The sequence below is a fragment of the Mesocricetus auratus genome, unplaced genomic scaffold (genome assembly GCF_017639785.1).
Source record: "Mesocricetus auratus isolate SY011 unplaced genomic scaffold, BCM_Maur_2.0 Super-Scaffold_100011, whole genome shotgun sequence".
NCBI classification, from domain to species: domain Eukaryota; kingdom Metazoa; phylum Chordata; class Mammalia; order Rodentia; family Cricetidae; genus Mesocricetus; species Mesocricetus auratus.
In genome coordinates this window covers 34,833,052-34,853,133 of record NW_024429195.1, presented here as the reverse complement: position 1 = coordinate 34,853,133, position 20,082 = coordinate 34,833,052, and the positions used below count along the sequence as shown (strand labels likewise).

The 20,082-nt window shown below is 44.1% G+C and overlaps 1 protein-coding gene across 4 annotated transcripts in view; it reads left to right on the top strand.

Annotated features, from left to right (window-relative positions):
* Positions 1–20,082, top strand: part of Pld1 (phospholipase D1) — a 189,307-nt gene that overhangs the window by 25,626 nt on the left and 143,599 nt on the right. Inside the window, exon 1 of one of the 4 annotated variants that reach the window (XM_040754599.1) lies at positions 2,999–3,234. The exons of 2 other annotated variants lie outside the window; for them this stretch is intronic. The gene's annotated coding sequence lies outside the window, so the exon portion shown is untranslated. Of the gene's footprint in view, positions 1–2,998; positions 3,235–9,203; positions 9,378–20,082 lie in introns of those variants that run through there. One more of the 4 variants, XM_040754596.1, reaches the window with a different exon arrangement.

The following is a 20,082-nucleotide window of genomic DNA, read 5'->3' as shown; positions in this document are numbered from 1 at the left end:
GTGGCTTTTCCCCCTCTTTCATTAAGATCTCCCTTGAGTGGCATTTCCCCAGACAGACCCCTCTGAACACCTGAAGAGTGTGCCACCTCTCTGCCCCCCATCGTTCTAACTTCCGTCCTCTGCTCTGCTCTTCATGGCATGTAGCATTGTATGGTTTTATATTTATTATGTCTTTTTGTTGTCATTTGTGTGTTTGCTTGTTTTCCTTTTTGGTACTGGAGATCAAACTCAGGGTCATGGCGTGCTAGGCAAACACTGTATCACTGGGCTATATCCTCAGCCTGCATGTTTTAACTTTTGGTAGTCTGTTTTCCCTAATAGAATGTTGTCTCCCTGAAGGCATGGGCATTTGGTCTTGTATAATTAATTCTGGTAACGGTACTCATGACATAGTGTGTGTTAAATAAACAAATGTTGAATGCATGATCTCGGCCATGTCAACATTTCTAGCTTAGTTCTCTTCATCAAAGAAATGGAGATGATAATAGTGTCTACCATATTGGCTGCACATAAACGGAAAATTAGATATCAAGTGTGATACATAATTGTACTATCATTTTGCTTATTTTGTGGCTGTCAAATAATAGAAATGATTTAAATTGCTTAGGATCAATCAATATAGATGAATGCCATGGGAGGTGGGATGGGATTTGTCTAAAATACACTGTTTGCAGGGATTGCTTTCAGAGGCAGAAGTTGGAGTTCACAAGTCCTGATGTCCCCACAGATGGTTCCAATATATGATGTTCTCACCTAATGACTTCCTACTTTGTAACATGACTGAACCCACAGACCATCCAATTTTCAGTTTTAGTACAATATTCTCTAAATGACAGGATATTCAATCTTTATTACAAAGCAGGCTTTGTGTTGTTTGACTTTGCCAAACTCTAGGCTAATATTAGTGTCCTTATGGTAATACGTTAAATTATGATAGCCAAGCCAAATTAAATGGAATGGGGCACAAAAAATGGTAGGGGACTTGCTGTGGAAATGGGGAATAAAAGATAGATGGGCAATGTTATTAGAATATATCATATATTAAATAATGAATACATAATTTCTAAATTATAATGCTATCCATCTAGCTTCCTTTTAAGGCAGGTCTTCCGACTTGCATTCTTTCTCAAGACAGGTCTCCTGTAGCTGAGGCTGGCCATCAGCTCACTGTGTAGCCAGTATGACCTTGAAGTTCTAATCCGGCGCTAGGATTTCATGTGTTTACCACTATGCTTAATTTGGGTGCTGAAGACCAACCCCAGGGCTTTGCTCATGTTAGGCAGTACCAACCCCTGGTGTGTTTGATTGAATACTTGCTCCCTGTCTGGTCTGGTGTGTCTGTTTGAGCAGGATTAGGAGGTGTGGCCTTGTTGGAGGAGGTGTGTCACTGGAGTGGGTTTGAGGTTGCAAAAGTCCATGCCCTACCCAGTCAGCTCTCTGCCTCACGCTTGTGGGTCAAGATGTAAGCTCTCAACTGCTGCTCCAGCATCATGCTTGCCCGCCTGCTGCTGTGCTGCCTGCCACGATGATCAAGGACTCTAACTAACCCACTGGGAGTGTAAGCCCCAAACAACTTTCTTCTCTAAGTTGCTTGGTAATGGTGTCTAATCACAGCAGTAGAAACACAACTAAGACACATGTAAAGTTGAGTGCTATGCCATATTTAAATAGCCAGCCTGGGCAATGCAGCAAATGCACTAAGCTTCTGGTTAAAGGAAGCACGGGCTACAGGAATCCCTTACTTAAATCGTGTAGGGAAGGAAGGAAATATTCTGGGTTACTGGCTGAGAAGAGAAATTATCCAGGCTTGTTGCCCACTGGGTTTGTTCCTCCCGAGAGGGCAGGGCCTAGGCGTTACCCTCTCTTCCTTCCTCTATAGCCATGTAGACTGTGCAGTGTTCAGACCAGCAGCAGGAAGGTGCAGATCTTCTGTTGCTGGAGTTCAGGAACACAGCTGCCTGTGAGCTTGACTTTCTGATTCTCCACCCTCCTCTAAAGTGCTGGGATCACAGGTGTGTACCAGGGCCCATTTATGAGGTGCTGCTTGCTGGTAATCAAAACTGGGGTTTTGTGCACGATTTGTAAGGGTCCTACCAAATGAGCTACATTCATAAACCCCTTCAATTTTTTTATTTTTAACTCACAGATTTCTCTATGGGTTAAAGCTAAATCACCATTCATGTGAAAGGAAAATGTGCATAAGATAGGATAAGCAACCTGTGAACTGAATGGCAGTTCTCTGATCAAACGAGATAAAGTCTGCTTGAAACTATACTGTTTTGCATAAAACTACAATAATATAGAAAGGCTAAAGAGGCTGGAGACATAGCTCAGAGCTTAAGAACACTTGCTGTTCTTTCAATGGACCTGAAATTGTTCCCAGCACCCATGTGACAGCTCACAACCATGTGTAACTCCAGTCTAGAGAATCTGACAGACTCTCCTGGCGTCAGACACACACACACACACACACACACACACACACACACCACTCAAACATGCACATGTCCCCCACATAGATCAAAATAAAATAAAGCTTAAAAAATCCAAATATAAACCTTAAAGAGTTTTAAACACCAGCAGTTTCAATTTTGTGCTATCAGTTCTCAAAATGGTGTTACATTTTGGAGGGTTAGACTAGATTTCAAAGCAATTTGCAATGGTTAAATAAATAACCCTGTAAAAGTAAGAACAGCAAAGTAAAAGCTCACAAACAGGAGGAACCATGACAGCTGCGGCAGACCAAGGAGTAGACATGGCAACAATGAGTATCATTGTCCTTTCTAGCCATCCTGGCAACACACGTCACAGATCAAATAAGGAATGCCAGTTGGCAGGCACAGAGAGCAGAGAACGAAGCCCCGTGTCAGTTAGTTCATCTAATTCCAAACTAATTGCTTTAAGAGAGGCTTCTGTTTGGGTTAAGGATGACGGGAAATTAGACAGGTGTATATCGTAAATCTCATAATTCACTCGTTGACCATCAGAAAAGCTGCGGCTAAGAATAGAAACCTGGGAGAAGGGTGGGGCGGTCAGTAGGTTCTGCCCTCACTGGGCCTTCCCATGATGGGTTCTGACCGCTAACAAGAGTGGGCTCTCCTGCATTCATGGCCCAGTATTGGGATCAGGGAGCGATACTGTCACACTCGGCAGCTTCTGCTGAGGTTGAAAGCAGGCTGGGGTGCCCGCCAGTCTGAGTGGCTGTGCTGAACTGAGGAGCTAGTGCCTGTGGAGGTATGTTGTTTCCATCAGTGACGAGATGGATGTTTTTATTAGAGTATGGAGGCAGGGGCTGAAAGGTGTTAGAAATCCCTGTTTTGAATTGTACAACTGAATTCTGGCTTCTACTCACTCCAGTGTTTTCTCTTTTTATTTTATTGTTGTGGGGAAAACATGCCATGGCACACAGGTAGAGGTCAGAAGACGACTTTGTGGAGTTGGCTCTGCCCTGACTTTGTGGAGTTGGCTCTGCCCTTCCATCTTTACATGGTCCTGAGTTCCCCAGGCTTGGAGGCAGTCACCTTTATCCAGCGAACCATCTTGCTACCCTGAGGCTGCTTTTGTGAATGTCACTCCTGAGAGTCTTTTGTTGTTGTTTTACTAAACAGGGTCTCTCTGTGTAGCCCTGGCTGTCCTGGAACTCACTCTGTAGACTCAGAGCTCCACCTGCCTCTGCCTTCTGAGTGCTGGGATTAAAGGCATCTGTGACCACCATCACCTGCTCTTCAGGGTCATTTTATGACTCCCCGCCCTGTTTTTTTTTTTAACATGCACTTTTTAGTTTTAAAGGCAGGTCTTATGTAATCCAGGCCAACTTCCTTGAACTTAGTATTTAGCTCAGGATGACCTTAAACTTTTTTTCTTCTCCTTTTTTTTTTTTTTTTCTCTTTGTAGCTCTGGCTGTCCTGGAACTCCTCACATCTGGCTGCCTTTGCCTCTCAAGGGATGAGATAAAAGTTATTCTCCACCTCACCACATACCACAAGACCTTAACCTTTTGATCCTCCTGCCTTTCCTTCTAGAGTACTGGAGTTATTGGCATGCACTACCACACCTGGTTTATGTCTTGCTAGGGACCAAACCCAAACCCCATACATGTGTCATGGATGCTCAACCAACTGAGCCACCAAACTCCTACAGACCAAATATTCTTCACTTTTTGTGTGACATGGGGACCTCTGACATTCCACGGGAACTAATGAATCCCTTTGAAGAGAATAATCTTTACTGCATAGAATTAAATGCATTGAATTAAAGTGCCCAGGATTACAGAGAAAATGAGGAGCTAAGAGTCATAGATATGACATGAAATAAATGTCGTAATCCTGTGGGGTCCTCTTGTTTAAAGTGCACAATGACATCAAGGTGGTGACTATTTACACTTCTGTTCTGAACTTACGATGCATGGAAACCGTAGTGTGAGATTTCAGTGTGTGTGTGTGTGTGTGTGTGATATGTGAAGTGGGGGAGGCTTGGAGGCCACGAGCCACCTGATGTGGGTGTTGAGAACTGAAATCCTGTAAAAGAGCAGGAAGCACTCTTAACTCCTGAGCCGTCTTCCCAACCCCCAGATCCCGGTACAGCCTTATTTATTTATCAGCTTATTTTTATGTATATGAGTGTTTTGTCTGCATGTTTGCCTGTGCACTCTGTGGGTGCCCAGAGGCCAGGAGAGGGCATTGGATCCCCTGGAACGAGAATGGCAGATGGTTGAGTCACCATGTGGGGCCTGGTAATTGAACTGGGTCCCCTGGAAGGGCAGCTGATGCTCTTAACCATTGAACCATATACGCAGCCCTCTTCAGCATTCTTGATGACGCTTGCCAATATAAACTTGAGCATTCTGTTTATTTTTATTGTATTTTACTTACTCATTAATTTACTTAGTACTTTGTCTTTCTCCCTGTGTGTGTGCAGATACACACCTGTGTGAAGGTCAGAGGACCACCTTGGCTGTCTGCCCTCACCTTCTACCTTGTTTGAGATGGCAGAGTTTCTCTTTTCTCATCTCTGCAAAGCCGGGCTGGCTAGGTGGCCCAAATATCCTAAGGATTTTCCTGTGTCTGTGTCTCATCTCCCCATGAGAACACTGGGATTACAGAAGTACATTATTGCATCTTGTGTTCTGGGGATCCTAACTCCCATCTTCATGCTTGTGTGACGAGTACTTTACCCTTATTTATTTATTATCACATCCATTCATCGCTCATCACTCATGAGTATATGCATGAGTGTGTGTGTGTGTGTGTGTGTGTGTGTGTGTGTGTGTGTGTGTGTGTGTGTGTAGGTTAGAGAACAGCCTGCAGGATTTGTTTGGTTCTTCTTCTGCCTCATGGTTCCCAGGGTTCAAAATCAGGTCTTCTGGCTTGGTTGTAAATGTATTTATTCAATGAGCCATCATGCCTGCTGGCTTCCTTAGTTATTTTTGGAGACAAGGTCTCTAGCCCAGACTGACCCTGAATTTATCAAGTAGCTGAAGATGACCTTGAACTTCTGATCCTCCTGTTTCTACCTGGGATTATAGGTTTGCCCACTGCATCTGACTTATGCTGAGCTGTTGAACCCAGGACTTTGAGCATACTCAGCAAGTGCTCTATCCACTAGGCTTCATCAGGGCCCTGAACTTGGACATTTGAAAATGCTACCATGCACCTGTCCTTCCTTTTTGTGGATGTCTTCTGTCTTCTACTTATCTGCCTGCTGCCTCCTCCTTGTCTCTTCACTATGCTCCCCAGTCACATGCAAGGCTTCATCGGGTGAAGTCAGGATTTGCCTCCCTCCCACCTTCTCCATGGCATGTTCCGCCAGTCTTCAGGCTGAACATGCTTCCTCTGAAGATGCTCATTGACACCCATGACTCTCTCTGCCTTGGCAGGATGAACAAGTGTTTTCTGGCTAGGCACACCTCCCTTCCCCTGGCACTTCCGGCTGTCAGTCCTATGCTGTTTCTCTGGACTGTCCCAGGGGTCCTTGCCTACTTCCCTTCTCTAGTACACCAACCAGAGACTGGCCAAGGATATGGACAGCTCAGTACAGTGTCCTATGGCCAATGAAAATCACTGCAAACCTTCCCTGGGTACTCAGGGATTTGGATTGTACACATCCTTTATATAAAATGACATGTGATGTACCTGAAGCCTACATATCTTCCATAGTCTTTAACTGACCTCAAGCAAGATTCCTTATGATACATGACGTAATATGCTATTTAAGGAGTTGCTATGTCATATAGTGTCTCTTTTACAGTATAACAGCAATTATGCTGTTAAACTGCAATTGGGTAGGGATAATGACAAGAAAAAGTTCAGACATGTTCAATACAGACATGTTTTCCCCACAGCTGTTTTCCGTCTGAGGTTGGTTGACCCGTGGATGTGCAGGGTTAGAAGCTCATAGTTAGGACCAGTGGCTTTCTCTCTAGGCTGGCTCTGTGGCACTCATTCTTGGACAGCTCTTCTTTCTGGAGTAGCCAGGTGGGGTTTTGTAGTAGTGAGGCACCTGGTATCCATTCCTGACTCATAGCAGGATTTTCAATAATATCTGTATTATTCATTTTACTTAAATGCTTGGGACTTTTTGTTTGTTTTTTGAGACAGGGTTTCTTTGTGTAGTTTTGGAGCCCATCCTGTAACTAGCTCTGTAGATCAGGCTCGTCTCAAACTCACAGAGATCTGTTGCCTCTGCCTCCCAAGTGCTGGGATTAAATGCATGTGCTTGGGCTTATTTAGAAGTTTCATCTCAGTGTAATTTCATTTTGCTGCAGTTTAAATATTTTTTTACCCTCTCTGAAGTTGGTATCAGACTTGGATTTTAGAAACTTATCTGACATTAAAGGACATTTTTGTGTGAGAACTGGCAAGCACACTCTGGCCACACCTGTGGCAAGCACACTCTGACCACACCTGTGGAGGTCAGAGGACAGCCTCAGGTGTGGGTTCGACTTCTGCCTAGTTTGAGGAAAGGTCTCTGGCCCCTGTCTACCCCCCCATTGTGCTGTGTGTACAGCTAGTTGGCTCCTGAACTGTTTGGGATTCTTCATTCTCTGCTTCCCATGTCTCTGAGAGATCATAGACATGTGCTACCATCTCCAGCTTTATGTAGCTTCTTGAGATTTGAACCCAGATCCTTGTGTTTGCACATTGGCACTTTTCCGAGCTGTCTTCCAGCCTGAATTCTTTTTTTTCCCTCATTGAGACAGAGTCTTCAGTAGCCCAGGCTGGCCTCATACCTTGTAGTTGAGGATGGCTGTGAGCTTCTGGTCCCTCCTCCTCTTCCCTCTACCTCCCAAGTGCCAGGGTTACAGAAGAGCTACCACACCCACTGGTTCTAGAGGGTGAACCCAGGGCTCTGTACACAGCAGGGAAGCATGCTGTATCTCCGTGCCTAAAAGGAAGTACGTTAAATCCTAAAGATAGACTTTCCATTTTAAGATAGGGTTTCACTGGGACCAAGGCTGACCTCAAACTCAAGATTCTCCTGCCTCTGCCTCCTGAGTGCTGAGATCACAGGTGTGCGCCTCCACAGCCCGGGAGAAGACACCTTACGAAATGAAGGAGAAACACTCCCACCAGCAGCTCACCTAGCTATTTGTACATTTCTATTTCACAGCTGCTGCTAGTGTGATAACATGTCTTCTTGTAGGGGAAGAAGATGGAGGTATCCTTGGGAATGCAGATCATCAAATATGTTGGCAAATTAGAACCACACGAAAGAGATGGCTTTAAGTTTAATTATTTTTGGCATCAACATTTTCCATAATCTACTTTTGTAGGTGAAATTTTTTTTAAATGATTCCTAACAGCACATCACTAGTGACATCAATGTTGTAATGACAGGTTCTTCCTGTTTGTTCTTCCAACACCAGGACTTCCTCCCCTGAGGTCTGTTAAAACAATCCTGGCTTCTCCTGTTTCTGCCAGCAGGTGGGGTACTGGCCCTTTTTAAGCCACTAGCTACCCACCTGACTGCGGACCGGTTTTCCTCTTAGTGCTGGTGTTCTCCTGTTGAACCCAAGCCCCAGTGAGGGCGATGGAGGCGTGTCTTGGTTTTCCAATCTGACATTGTTGAGCCAATGTGCTCACATCCCTTCTGTTGCATAGGCGTTGAGGAGCAGTTTTAACAGAAACGCATGTAAGTCTGCTTGGCAGCAAGTGGATCTGTTTTTCTTGGCCTATTTAATTCTGTGTTACAGCATAGGGGAAATCTGGACCATTAAAGTTGATTTCACTGAAATACACTAGAATTTTACATATGAAAGAAGAGCAAGTCCTTGAGATTAGCATCTTTCCTGCGGTTGAAAAGTAGGGGTCAACTGGATTTACTGTGAGTGCATTTTGTTAAAGAGCCCAGTTTTAGGGTTTAGCCACTCGAAGAAAATTGTCAATTACATTTTGTAGAATAAAAACTAGATTGCTTATTGTAAACTGCGGTAGATGATAGGGAAAGATAATAGTGAGCCATTTGAAAATACCTTTGACCATTTTATCTTTTGTGCGTACGCATGTGTTTGAGTATGAACATGTGGAGGTCAGGGGATGACCCCTGGGAGTCACTTCTCTCTTCACTCTGGGTCTTGGTGATTTCATCAGTCTTCAGGGTAGGCAAGTGTCACCCTGACCCCTTGAAGAAAACCTTTTAATCCTACAAATGCATCCTGAGCTGATGTGAGAAAGCTGACGTAGATTTACAGACACCAAGTCAGACCCAACGTTAGGAAGTCCTTTGTCAGATTTTCCTTGTGAGCTGTATTAATTTTTGAGCTTTTGGGAGTAATGAGGTTTTAAGCTTATTCTGTGTAAAAATTTGAAAGCTAGCGATATTGTGAGTGTGACTCTCGGAAACAATATTGCCATACATCTCTCTCATAAGACGTGAAATTACAGAGCATTGCTTCGTGATCAGCGCCACTTATAAAAGTCATGTCATGGCCCCCTAGAGGGGAGACTGTGTTGCCTTTGTTTAATGTGAATCAGCCCCTGTAATGCAGTGTCTAGGGGGGACGAGTGAAAGAGAGTTCCTTTGTTTAAGCGTGTGCCCTGGCTTTCTTGGGGAACTGAAGTCCCGCCTGAGCCTCAGCCCAATCTCTGGTGGCGTTCCTTTCGCACAGCAGAGTGTCTATTTAGCATATGGGGGTGTGGTTTCAAGTTCATCACTGAAGCTTATAGGCTAAAGTTCTCTGTGGGCTGGGCCGACTTGAATTGCCTTTAGGGAGCCTGCCAAAGCTGAGCTTGGAACAGGACGGTGTTCCCTGTTTATGTGGATTCTTGGGGTAACAGTCCCCCCCCCACGACGACTTTCAACTGCTTTGGACATCAGTTTCATAGGAGGATTCGTTCTTCAGAGTGAAATGGAGCGACTCTATTTGCCAGGGGCCTCAGGTTAGTGACGCTTTGAACTTTCTGGTTTGTGTCGGATTTTGTCTGTGCTGGCAGGGTTATGGGGTGACAGATAGGAAGAGACTTGTCCTATTGCTGCCTTAGAAAATAAACCTGCTGGACTGGAGCTTACATCCTGCTGAGTAAGATGTTTTTCTGTCAATCCAAATGGAGTCAAGATGAGACAGCTATGTGTATTTGAGTGGTAATTTAAAGGGTTGTAATTGTTTGTAAGCATTACTTATTCATTCACTTTTTACTTTTTGGTAGTGACTTTCTCTGTGTCCTCCAGGGACATGTAGGCAGAGCTCTGATTTTTAGTTTTTGAGCTAAGGAGTATGTTGTATTCCAGCAAACCCCATTTTCTCTCATTCCACTTGTTGGATGTGTTTCCCCTGGGGCCTACTCCTCAGAGTCACAGGGGATCACATGTCACTTCATTTTAACCCTGGAAACCCTGGTGCTTTTCTAGACAGCCTGTGAGACACCTACAGAACACCATGTAGATGCAACGTCCAGGTGGGCTCTGAGGGTCCAGTTCCTCCCTTGTCTGTCATTGTTTCTATTCACAAGTAGCTCCCTAGAATATGAGGTCACCCTGAAAATAGATTGTAAAACTGGAGTGTGGTGTGTAAGACTTGAAAGCCGTGTTAATAATAATAAAGAAATGAAGCCAATAAAATTAAGTGCCAAGAGAATAATAGCTCGCTGGGTTTCCCGGAGTTAGGGAGCAATTTTCCCTCCGTCCCTTTGCCCAGGAGCCATCTGGCATGTGACCACTCTGCAAGAGGGGTCCCATTTGACAGTGTTTGAAAGCCTGTACTTTTTAGGAACTGTGGCTTCTCTGCCTTGTAAGTGAAAGTATGCATCTGCTCAAGTGGTGAACTGTTGCTTTAAATATGCTAATATATGCTAATACACCTCTATTATTGCCACTCTCTTTTTGTCCCAATGGGACAGGCAGTGCTTTAGTGTTGTCTATCATCTTTTTCTCTTTATTATTTTTAAAGATGGAGGGAAAGGGGAAGCAGAAATTTGTGTGTGTGTGTGTGTGTGTGTGTGGTCTCTGTGTGGTGTGCTGTGGTATGTGGTGTGTGTGTGTGTGTGTGGTCTGTATGTGGTGTGATGTGTGGTGTGTGTTTGTATGTATGTGTGTGTGGTGTATGGTGTGTGTGTGTGGTGTGGTATGTGTGGTGTGTGTGTGGTCTGTATGTGGTGTGATGTGTGGTATGTGTTTGTATGTATGTGTGTGTGGTATATGGTGTGTGTGGTGTGATGTACTGTGTGGTGTGATGTGGTGTGTGTGTGTGTGTGTGTGTGTGTGTGGTCTCTGTGTGGTATGCTGTGTGTGGTATGTGTGGTGTGTGTGTGTGTGGTCTGTATGTGGTGTGATGTGTGGTGTGTGTGTGTGGTCTGTATGTGGTGTGATGTGTGGTGTGTGTTCGTATGTATGTGTGTATGGTGTATGGTGTATGTGTGTGGTGTGGTATGTGTAGTGTGTGTGTGTGTGTGGTGTGGTATGTGTGGCGTGTTTGTGTGGTGTGGTATGTGCAGTGTGTTTGTGTGGTGTGTGTGTAGTGTATGGTGTGTGTGGTGTGATGTGATGTGTGTATGCCTGTGGTATATGGGGTGTGTGGTGTGATGTACTGTGTGGTATGTGTGTGTGTTTGTGTGTGCGTGTGCCTTTAAGGTACTAAACTTAAAGGCTCTTGACATTTCCTGTCTCTGCTGAGGCTGGTGCTATAAAGTGAAGGCTATGAGCCGTTTGAGATTATAACCTGTACTTTACACCTCTCAGAGGGTAGGACAGTTACATTATTGTCACCACCTCGCTAGGTACTTCCTTTAACCTCAAATCCACCAGATCAACTTTAGCTTCCTAAAAAGACAGAGATTGCTCTGGCTTTGCTGTGCTGTAAGATACACTACGTGCATGCACCCACGCATGTGGCTATGCTGTTGTGTAGTTACTAATTATTAAAATGTTTTGGGGTGGGGTTCTAGACAGAGTCTCTCTGTGTAGCCCTGGCTGTCCTGGAATTAGCTCCATAGACCAGGCTGGCCTTGAACTCAGAGATCCACCTGCCTCTGCCTCCTGCAGACTGGGATTAAATGCTTGAGATACCATGCCTGACTAAATGCTATCAATTTACATCTAAGGAGAGATTATTAACCTGATTATTGACACTGGATAATTTTAAAGAAAAGTATTAAAGCATTTCACTCATTGATCCCTTATCTGTGCTGAATGAGTATGTGTAAATCTTTAAGACCTCCAATGTCTTATGCTTCTGGCAGCCTCAGCTGTTCAGCTGTACTTGGGAGCTTTATCATCTAGCAATGAAATCAGAATAACAATGTAACCCTGGTTGAATACAGAAACCAACAAATAATGTAATAAGTAGGAAAATGCCTACAAGCCACATTTTAGGGGCTTTACCAGAACATATACACATGAAATTATGCTTTCTCCAAATATGAGGAATGGGCAGGCTATGCAGCAGTGTTTGATATCTGAAAACTAGGGCTGAAGTAAGCAGTCTAGAACTACACTTCACGACAGCCACATAGGTCTCATCCTCTTGACAGACCATACTAGCGCACCCTGTATCGCTGCATTTTTGGCTCAGCATTTGGCTGGTTCTGTGCCACCATATCTCAAGTTGAGCTTTAAACTGGTTAATTTTTATCCACATCTGGTTTGCTGGAGATGTCTCGTGTCCGTCAGGCACTTTATGACCCAGCTGAGGATCAGGAAGCGTGCAATGACAGCTTTGCTTTTAGAGCGGAGCTAAGTCAAGGTTGGAGACAGACCTTGGGCAAACTGTTCCACCCTGAGTTGTCCCACACCCGAGACAAAGGGTACTAGAAGGCAAGGCCTAGTGGAAAGACATGTGTAGCTGAGAGTTAAGAGGTGGCTCTTCTGTCAACACGTTTTCACTTAATCCTTGACTCCCATTCGTTCTTCACACCACTCCCCCGTCCAACAGTCTTCGTCTGTGACGTGTAAGTTTGAGAGACTCCTGAGCCACAGTGTGAGGGCCTGTCAGGCTTTATTTGGGGACTACAGTAAACATTGCGTTCTCTGCCTTTGCCATCTTTAACTCCATGTTCTCGCCCTTACCCTTGCTTACTCAAGACACTGGCATGCATGGGTCTTGTGCTCATACACCAAACATTGAGGAACCGAGTAATCCGGTCCACCCTAGGAATTCACTGTTTTCAGAATGACAATAAAAACCTAACTTCCCAGGATTGTAAAAGCTGATAGATTAGTCTGTGAGAGTTTAACGAACCACACCCTCACCAGCTCTGAAGAAGCCGAAGGAAGCTTGAGCTGATGTGTCCTGGAGTGGTGATAGGAATGGTCACACAGGAACACAGTGATCATCCGAGTAAGAACTGCCATTCAAAGGGCATTTCCTGGTGTGGCCGCTCACCTGAGCCTTTTATTCTATCCTCCCATCCCCCTATAAAAGCTTGGCTGTTTTAATTATCCCCATTTCACAGTTAGCAACTGCTCCAGAGAGTCCAGTAAGGCAAAGTTCTGTGCTGGGAAAGACAGGTTTGCTTTCTTAGAAAATGTCCCCTGGTGTCTATTACTAATGACAAATGACCATGTAAATGCGGATATTCCCATCAAAGGTACCATCATCAGTTAACCGCTGGCACTTAGGAAGGCTTGCCCACCCGGTCTTTACCCACTTAGATATGTGTGAACTTGTGCTGTGAACCTGCTTTGCTGGTGACCAATGGCAAAAACACAGCGACTAATAACAGACTATAGAGGTTGCCTCTGTGGCCAGTAAATAAGGCCAGTGATGGGCTGGGAAGATGACCAGTTAGTTAAGTGGTTGCTCACAAGCATGATGACCCTACCAGTCGTGAAGGGAAAGGAAAGAAAAAGAAAAGCAAGCCGGACACAACCATGCTCACCTGTAGTCCCAGCACTGGGCTGGCAGACACAGGAGGATCCCCTGGGCTTGCTGGCCAGCCAGCATAGCCAAATCAGTTCCGAAAGCTCCAATATCCAAAGTTAGGTAGAGAGAGAGCAAGTGAGGAAGACGCCTGATTTTGGCCTGTCTCCATGAGCTCGAGCTCACATGTGCATGCTCACCCACACATCCCATCACCCTCCCAAACACTGTCTGCTATGTGCACGCTCACCCTCCCCCCAAACAACGCCTACAAAGCCTAGAGGGGGCCAGTTGGAGGAGAATGAGCTCTACTGGGTTGCATTCTGTCCTTTACTGACCAAAATTAGTCTTGGAATTTTTTAGACTTTTTAAAGCTAAAGTTATCAAAGCACTAAAACTAGGAAACTTCTTACTGTTTAGTTTTTCTGTCCTCCTCATTCCTGCTCAGCATGACTTCCTGCTGATAAAGAAAGCTTGGGTTATTCTGTAGGTCCTCAGGGCTTTCTGAGCTCTGCAGAAAGCCAAGAAAAAGAGATGTGAAGTTTCCTTAAAAATGTAAACACTCATTTAAAAATGTTGGATGAACAACTTATGCTCAATTTGGCTAAAACATTAACAGTTGGAAAATATATTTACAAAATTTAATGAAGCATAGCAATGTAGTTTAAGTAGAGTAGACACTGGTTTTTGTTTGTGTGAATGTCTCTCTCTGCCTCTCTCTCTCTCTCTCTGTCTCTGTCTCTCTCTGTCTCTCTCTCTCTCTCTCTCTCTGTGTGTGTGTGTGTGTGTGTGTGAGTGAATGAGTAAGAGAGAGAGAGATACACACACACACACACACAAAGGGGAGGGGGATGTGGAGAGGGAGATGGAGGAGAGTTTCATATATTCCAGGTTGGCCTCAAACTCAATATGTAGCTTAGAATGATCTTGAACTTGTGATCCACTTGACTTGGGAGGTGTCCCAGTGCTAGAATACAGATGTGTGCCACCACACCTAATTAACACAGATCTGAGCACAGGCTTCATGCACATTAATCAAGTTCTACCAACTGAGTCCCATGCCCAGTCATAGAAGTGATTATGGTAATATCAATTTTTTTAATTTAAAGTTTTTTTCCCTTTTTTTTTTTTGATAGGATATTTCTCGATATAGGCTCATCTGCCCTGAGGCTTGCTGTGTAGATCTGACTAGCTTCTAACTCACAGAGATCTGCCTTCTTTGGCCTTACAAGTGTTGGGATTAAAGGCATGTGCCATCATGCCCAGCTAAGTTTTCTTTAATAGGGATTTATTATTATTATTACTATTATTTATTATTATGAATTTGTGTGTATACGATCCATCTGTGTGTGTGGCCTGTGTGGAGGTCAGGGGTTGTTATAGGGATGTCTTCTTCAGTTGCCCCTCCATCGTGTGTCTTTCTGTTCTGAGTCTCAGCCTCACTGAACCGGAGCTCACGGTCTTAGGCTAGACTGTGACTATGGACATTGAGTGTGATATCCCAGCAGTGCTGGGGGACAGGACGGTGACACCTCCTGGCTGTCACATGGGAACTGGGGATCCACTGGATCATTTGTCCAGTCCAAGAATTGATTGTCTTTATCATACAAATCAGAACAGATTGGGGTTGACAGGAGAGAGTTGAGGCAAGATGACTTTATATAGGATGGAATGATTTCACTTAATCTCGAAAGACCTTTGGGTGTGTTCCCACATATCCAGCGTGTTGGTGACACTTGTTCAGTCTGACAGAAGTGATGATGGCTGGAAGAGCATGCTAACATCCTGAGGCATACTCAGAGAAGATGGGGAAATGAAGATGGGAGGAACCTGGGAGCAGCTTTCTTTTTCCGAGTTCTCATTTAATAGAGGTCACTGAGGTTCAGGAGGAGTGAGCCCTCAGGGCCACGGGTTCCAGCGGAGCTCTCCAGGTTCCTCCACTGTCCCATTGGTACCGTTTCTGTGACAATGAATAAAACAATATTCCCAATTAATCTAGGTTGGGAAAAGTCCAAGACAACTCCCCAGCTCTTACTGATCCCTACAAAAGGCTGACTGCTACTCCCAAGGAAAATGAAACGGCCTCCAAGCATAGCCATGGTTCTTACAATAGTTGTCTGAACATTTTGTTCTTGGTTCATACATCTGGATCCCATGTTTATTCTGGAAGAGATCAGTCACATAGGGTGACTAAAGGATATTTGATATGAGTCTTGGATGCTATTTTCTCATTGTCGTTTTAGTTTACTTGAGGAAGGGTTTCATGTAGCCCAGGCCGGCTGTGAACTCTTGATCTTCTTGCCTCCTCTTCCCAAGCGCTAGGCTCACAGTCCTGCACCACCACTTTCAGTTTGCAGATTATTATTTTATCATCGTTTTTATTTATTCATATGTATAAGCACAATTCACAACTGTAGAAGCTGGTTTCCTCCTCCCATGGACTTCCTAGGGACTGAAATTGGGTTCCGTGGCTTAGCAGTGAGCACCTTAAAACCTGCTCACTGACTCTGGAAATTGTGTTTGAATATTGTTCTTGATGTTATATAATTGACATGTTGTGAAGCTAGCCCCTTTAGATGTGCACTTTGGTGTTGCTTAGCATGAAGCTTTGTGCCCATCACAATAATCCATTTTTAAATATTACCTCCTTTCTGTACCAGCCCTAGGCCGCCTTTCTTCTCCTTTCTATCTGCTTGGGTATTTCCCATTGTGAGCAGTTCATCTGAATGAATCAGTAAGCAAGACTTCTGGAAATCTTAGTTCGATGCTCAGATGTTGTTGTTCCATTGACACAGAGGCTGCGCTTTAGTCTGCTGCTGTTTTAGCCAGCAAATGTGGTTCCATAGTTACTGACCTGCTTCTCTGGCAGGGCCAGCCACTCAGGCTGCAGCCTGGCAGAAATTCTGTTTCTGCAGGTGCCAGCTTTGTCACCGCCACCAAATACAGCCTTTAATTAAGTGTCTATTGTTCTATTTGTCAATAAGACTTGGGAGTTAAAGGCTGGGGTGAAAACCTTAGCTGACCTTCTCTCTTTGCTGTGTCTCCAAAAGAGAGTGTCCTTCTGCTACACCAAAACAAAAGAACCTGGGCTACTCTAAGTCCCTCCCTACTACTTCCTGCGTATCTCTCTATCACTTTACAGACACAATTGACTCTCTGTTACTTTCTGTCAATTAGTTGCTAATTCAGCCTTCTGACCTAAGAATGACTTTATTTAATCAACACAAACTCAGGATTTCAAATATCCCACAGCACTCAAAGGCTGCTTCAGTAAGCATGTCCCCATCACCGTGTGGGGCCTCTCTCTTCTTTGGTGTCTGGAAGAGTGAGAGTAAGGCAAAATGATACCATTTTGTCACCTATTATACTAGACTCAGTTATTTTGTCATTAAGAGCTACAGATTCTTTCCCTATTCATTTTTCAAAAAGAATGGGAATACATAATTAATATGAGATGGCTGTAGGTTATGTTGTAAAATTGTTGAGTAGACCACTAGTATCAATTGTCACTTTGAATGAATGACCTACGCTAGAAGGTTCAATTGCAGTATTTCTAAAATAGAAATAACACCAGTATTTACTTCAGAGGGCTGTTTTTAATGACATACAATACTCATCTCAGCAATGGTGCATACTGAGCAAGTATTAGTTCTTGTTCACTGAAAATAAACCAGTAGGTATTATTTTATTTCTTTTGTTTGGTATTTGCTTATATTCTAGTAAGGATTTAAGTTAGTTGCAAGGATATTTATATACTATTAAATACAAACAAAGGAAGGAAATATGCAAACATGGGACCACAGCTAATAGTGTTGGTAGAAAGATATCATCAAGGAAATATATAAATAATGACAGCTTACATTTATATAGCAGTTTCCTTTCTTTTTCTTCCTCCTTTTCTTGCTCCATTCTCTCCTCCCTTCCTCACTCCTCCTATCCTTCCCTCCTTTCCTCTTTCCTTTTTTCTCTTTCTTTCCTGGGGTGCTGGTAATTGACTCCAGGGCCTGGCCCATGCCAGGCAAGTGCTACCTCCAAGTTATGTCCTTAGCGCTTACCCAGGTGTAGGCAGACTTATTTTTCACCTGTAAGTTCCCAAAGAATTGACAGAGACTTAATATTAATTGTAAACGCTCAGTCAATAGTTCAGTCTTGTTACTAGCTAACGCTTACATTTAAGTTAATCTCTATTTCTTATCTATACTTTGCTACATAGCTTGGTACCTTTTCTCAGTATGGCTTCTTTCTGTGTCTGCTGGTGTCTTTGACTCTGCCCCTCTTTCTTCCCAGTCCTTGGTTTGGTTGTTCCACTTATACTTCCTGCCTGGCTTTTTATTAACAATGAGAACAACACATGATCACAGTATGCATAATTATTCCACAACCCCCCAAACACTTCTCTTCTTCTTGTTTTAATTAAATGATTAACTAGTTTTGTAATTGTTGTTGAGACAGGATTGAGACAGGCCTGGAACTTTTGGTGTAGACCACTAGGCTGGCCCTCACACTCAGAAAGATCCACCTGTCTCTGATTCCCAAGTGCTAAGATTACAGGCATATGTGACCATGCCCAGGCACAGTAGATTTTCAGCTAACTTTTCTTTTAGTTTCTTTCCTTTTGAGATGAGAGAATAACGGGCAGATGTGATCAAACGACAGCACAGGCTGGGAGAAATGTTGATCATGTTTAGTCTATTCTCATACCTATGGGATATGGACTCACAATATTAGGGAGTTCAGCACCTCACTAAACAACATACCACACCTGGTTCCTGGTTGTGTGTGTGTATTTGTATGTGTGTGTGTGTGAGTGTGTGTGTGTGTGTGGTGTGTGTGTGTAGTGTAAGCACTTGTGAGTTGACTAGAATCAAAACCCAAACTCTCTTCAAAACTGTACCAATAGAAATTAGCATTACCTAGTGAAGACAACAAGACTGTGCTACTCCTAAAGCCAGAACAATAGCACCTGGGGATTAAGACTGCCTGGGCCTTCCGTTGGGCATCCTTCACCTTGGCAGATTATAGACTGATATCCTGAAGGAAGCAATGGGCTTTTCTGTGGGATAAGCTACCACCTTTGCTCAGAAAGATTTAGATAAAATTAGCTGGACATTTGACTATGTGGCCAGATACCAAAGTTCATGATAGCCTTAACTACCAGTGTTTGAATCCATGCTGATAAACTATAGTCCAAAGTCACGTGAATGCTCAACTCTACAACTTCAGCAGCAGTTCGTGGAGTATGGACAGAGACTGTTCCTCAGTGCCTGAAGGGAGGGTTCTCTTGAGAACGAGTCTGTTACTGAGGCAACAAAGGAGATAGTCTCCATCTGAACAAGAGTGACTGATTCTCACCAGCTGTTTGCAATACATAAAATTTTGTTCATGTCTTAGAGCTGGGTAGGTAGATGAGTTGGCCTAGCACAAGGACCTCAGTTTGATCCTTGGAAAACACACACACACACACACACACACACACACACACACGTACGTTTAGTACATGCTTGCAATCCCAGCAATTAAGAGGCAAACACAGGTATATCCCTGGAACTCCTTGACTAGCCAACCTATCTGAAAGTTCGGGTTGGTGTGAGACCATATCTTAAAAATAATAAGGTATTCCGAAGAAAGATGGTGAAGTGGTCCTCTGGCCTCACATGTACCTGCATCTACACACACACACACACACACACACACACACACACACACACACACACACACACACTCACATACCTTGTTTATATCTTAAATGGATTAATTTAGTGGACTGGAAAAGATGGCCCAGCAGTAAGGAACCCTGGATGCTCTTCCAGATAATGTGGGTCCCACTCCCAGCACTGCTCAATGACTAACAACTGTATGTAACTACAGTTCCAGGGGATCTGATGGTCTCTTCTGGCATCTTCAGGCACTGAACACACATGGTGTACAGACATACATGTAGGCAAAACACCCATACACAAAAAAACAAAAATTAAAGTAAACCTTTTAAGAGTTAATTGATTCAGGGATCACTGTCTGTGGAATGAACCCCATGCTAGTAGTGATGTTTATGGATCTCATACTCTGAGAACTGACCCTCACACATACCCACCCCGTGAACCCTGAGAATTGACCCTCACAGGTACCCATCCTGTGAACCCTGAGAGCCCCACAGCCCTGCATCTCACCCCAAATTTCTCTTGGCCAGCTTCCTCAATGTAGCTTGAGTCTTTGCCTTCCAGGTCTCCTACCACAACTTTAGACCTTAGAAAATCCTTTTTCCTTCTGTGCTGGTGGGTTAGGAAGCTACTTCTGCTCTGAGTGGTCTCCAAAGGCCTGGCCCAGGTCTGAGGGAACATGGTAGCTGTAGAGCTCTGAATCCAATAGGAGGCTCCTCTAGAAGGCACTTACATGGGTGACATGAGCCCTGAACACTCAGATTTCAGGAGATACTGTATTTCTTGAATGTCTCACTGAGTGACTCTGACATTACATGGACCCCACTGAAATACACTGTGGTGTTTGAATAACGATGGCCCCCAATAGGTTCGTATTTGCATGCTTGGTCGTCAGGGAGTGGAACTGTTTGAGAAGGATTAGAAGGTGTGACTTTGTTGGAGGAAGTGTCACTGGGGGTGGGCTTTGACAGTTCAAAAACCCATGCCAAGTCCGGAGTCTCTCTCTCTGCCTGTGGGTCAGGAGGTAGCAGCTCTCAGCCACTGTTCCAGTGCTGTGACTGCCACCATGCCCCTTCCATGATAATGGACTAAACCTCTGAAACTGTAAACAAGCCCCCAGGTACATGTTTTCTT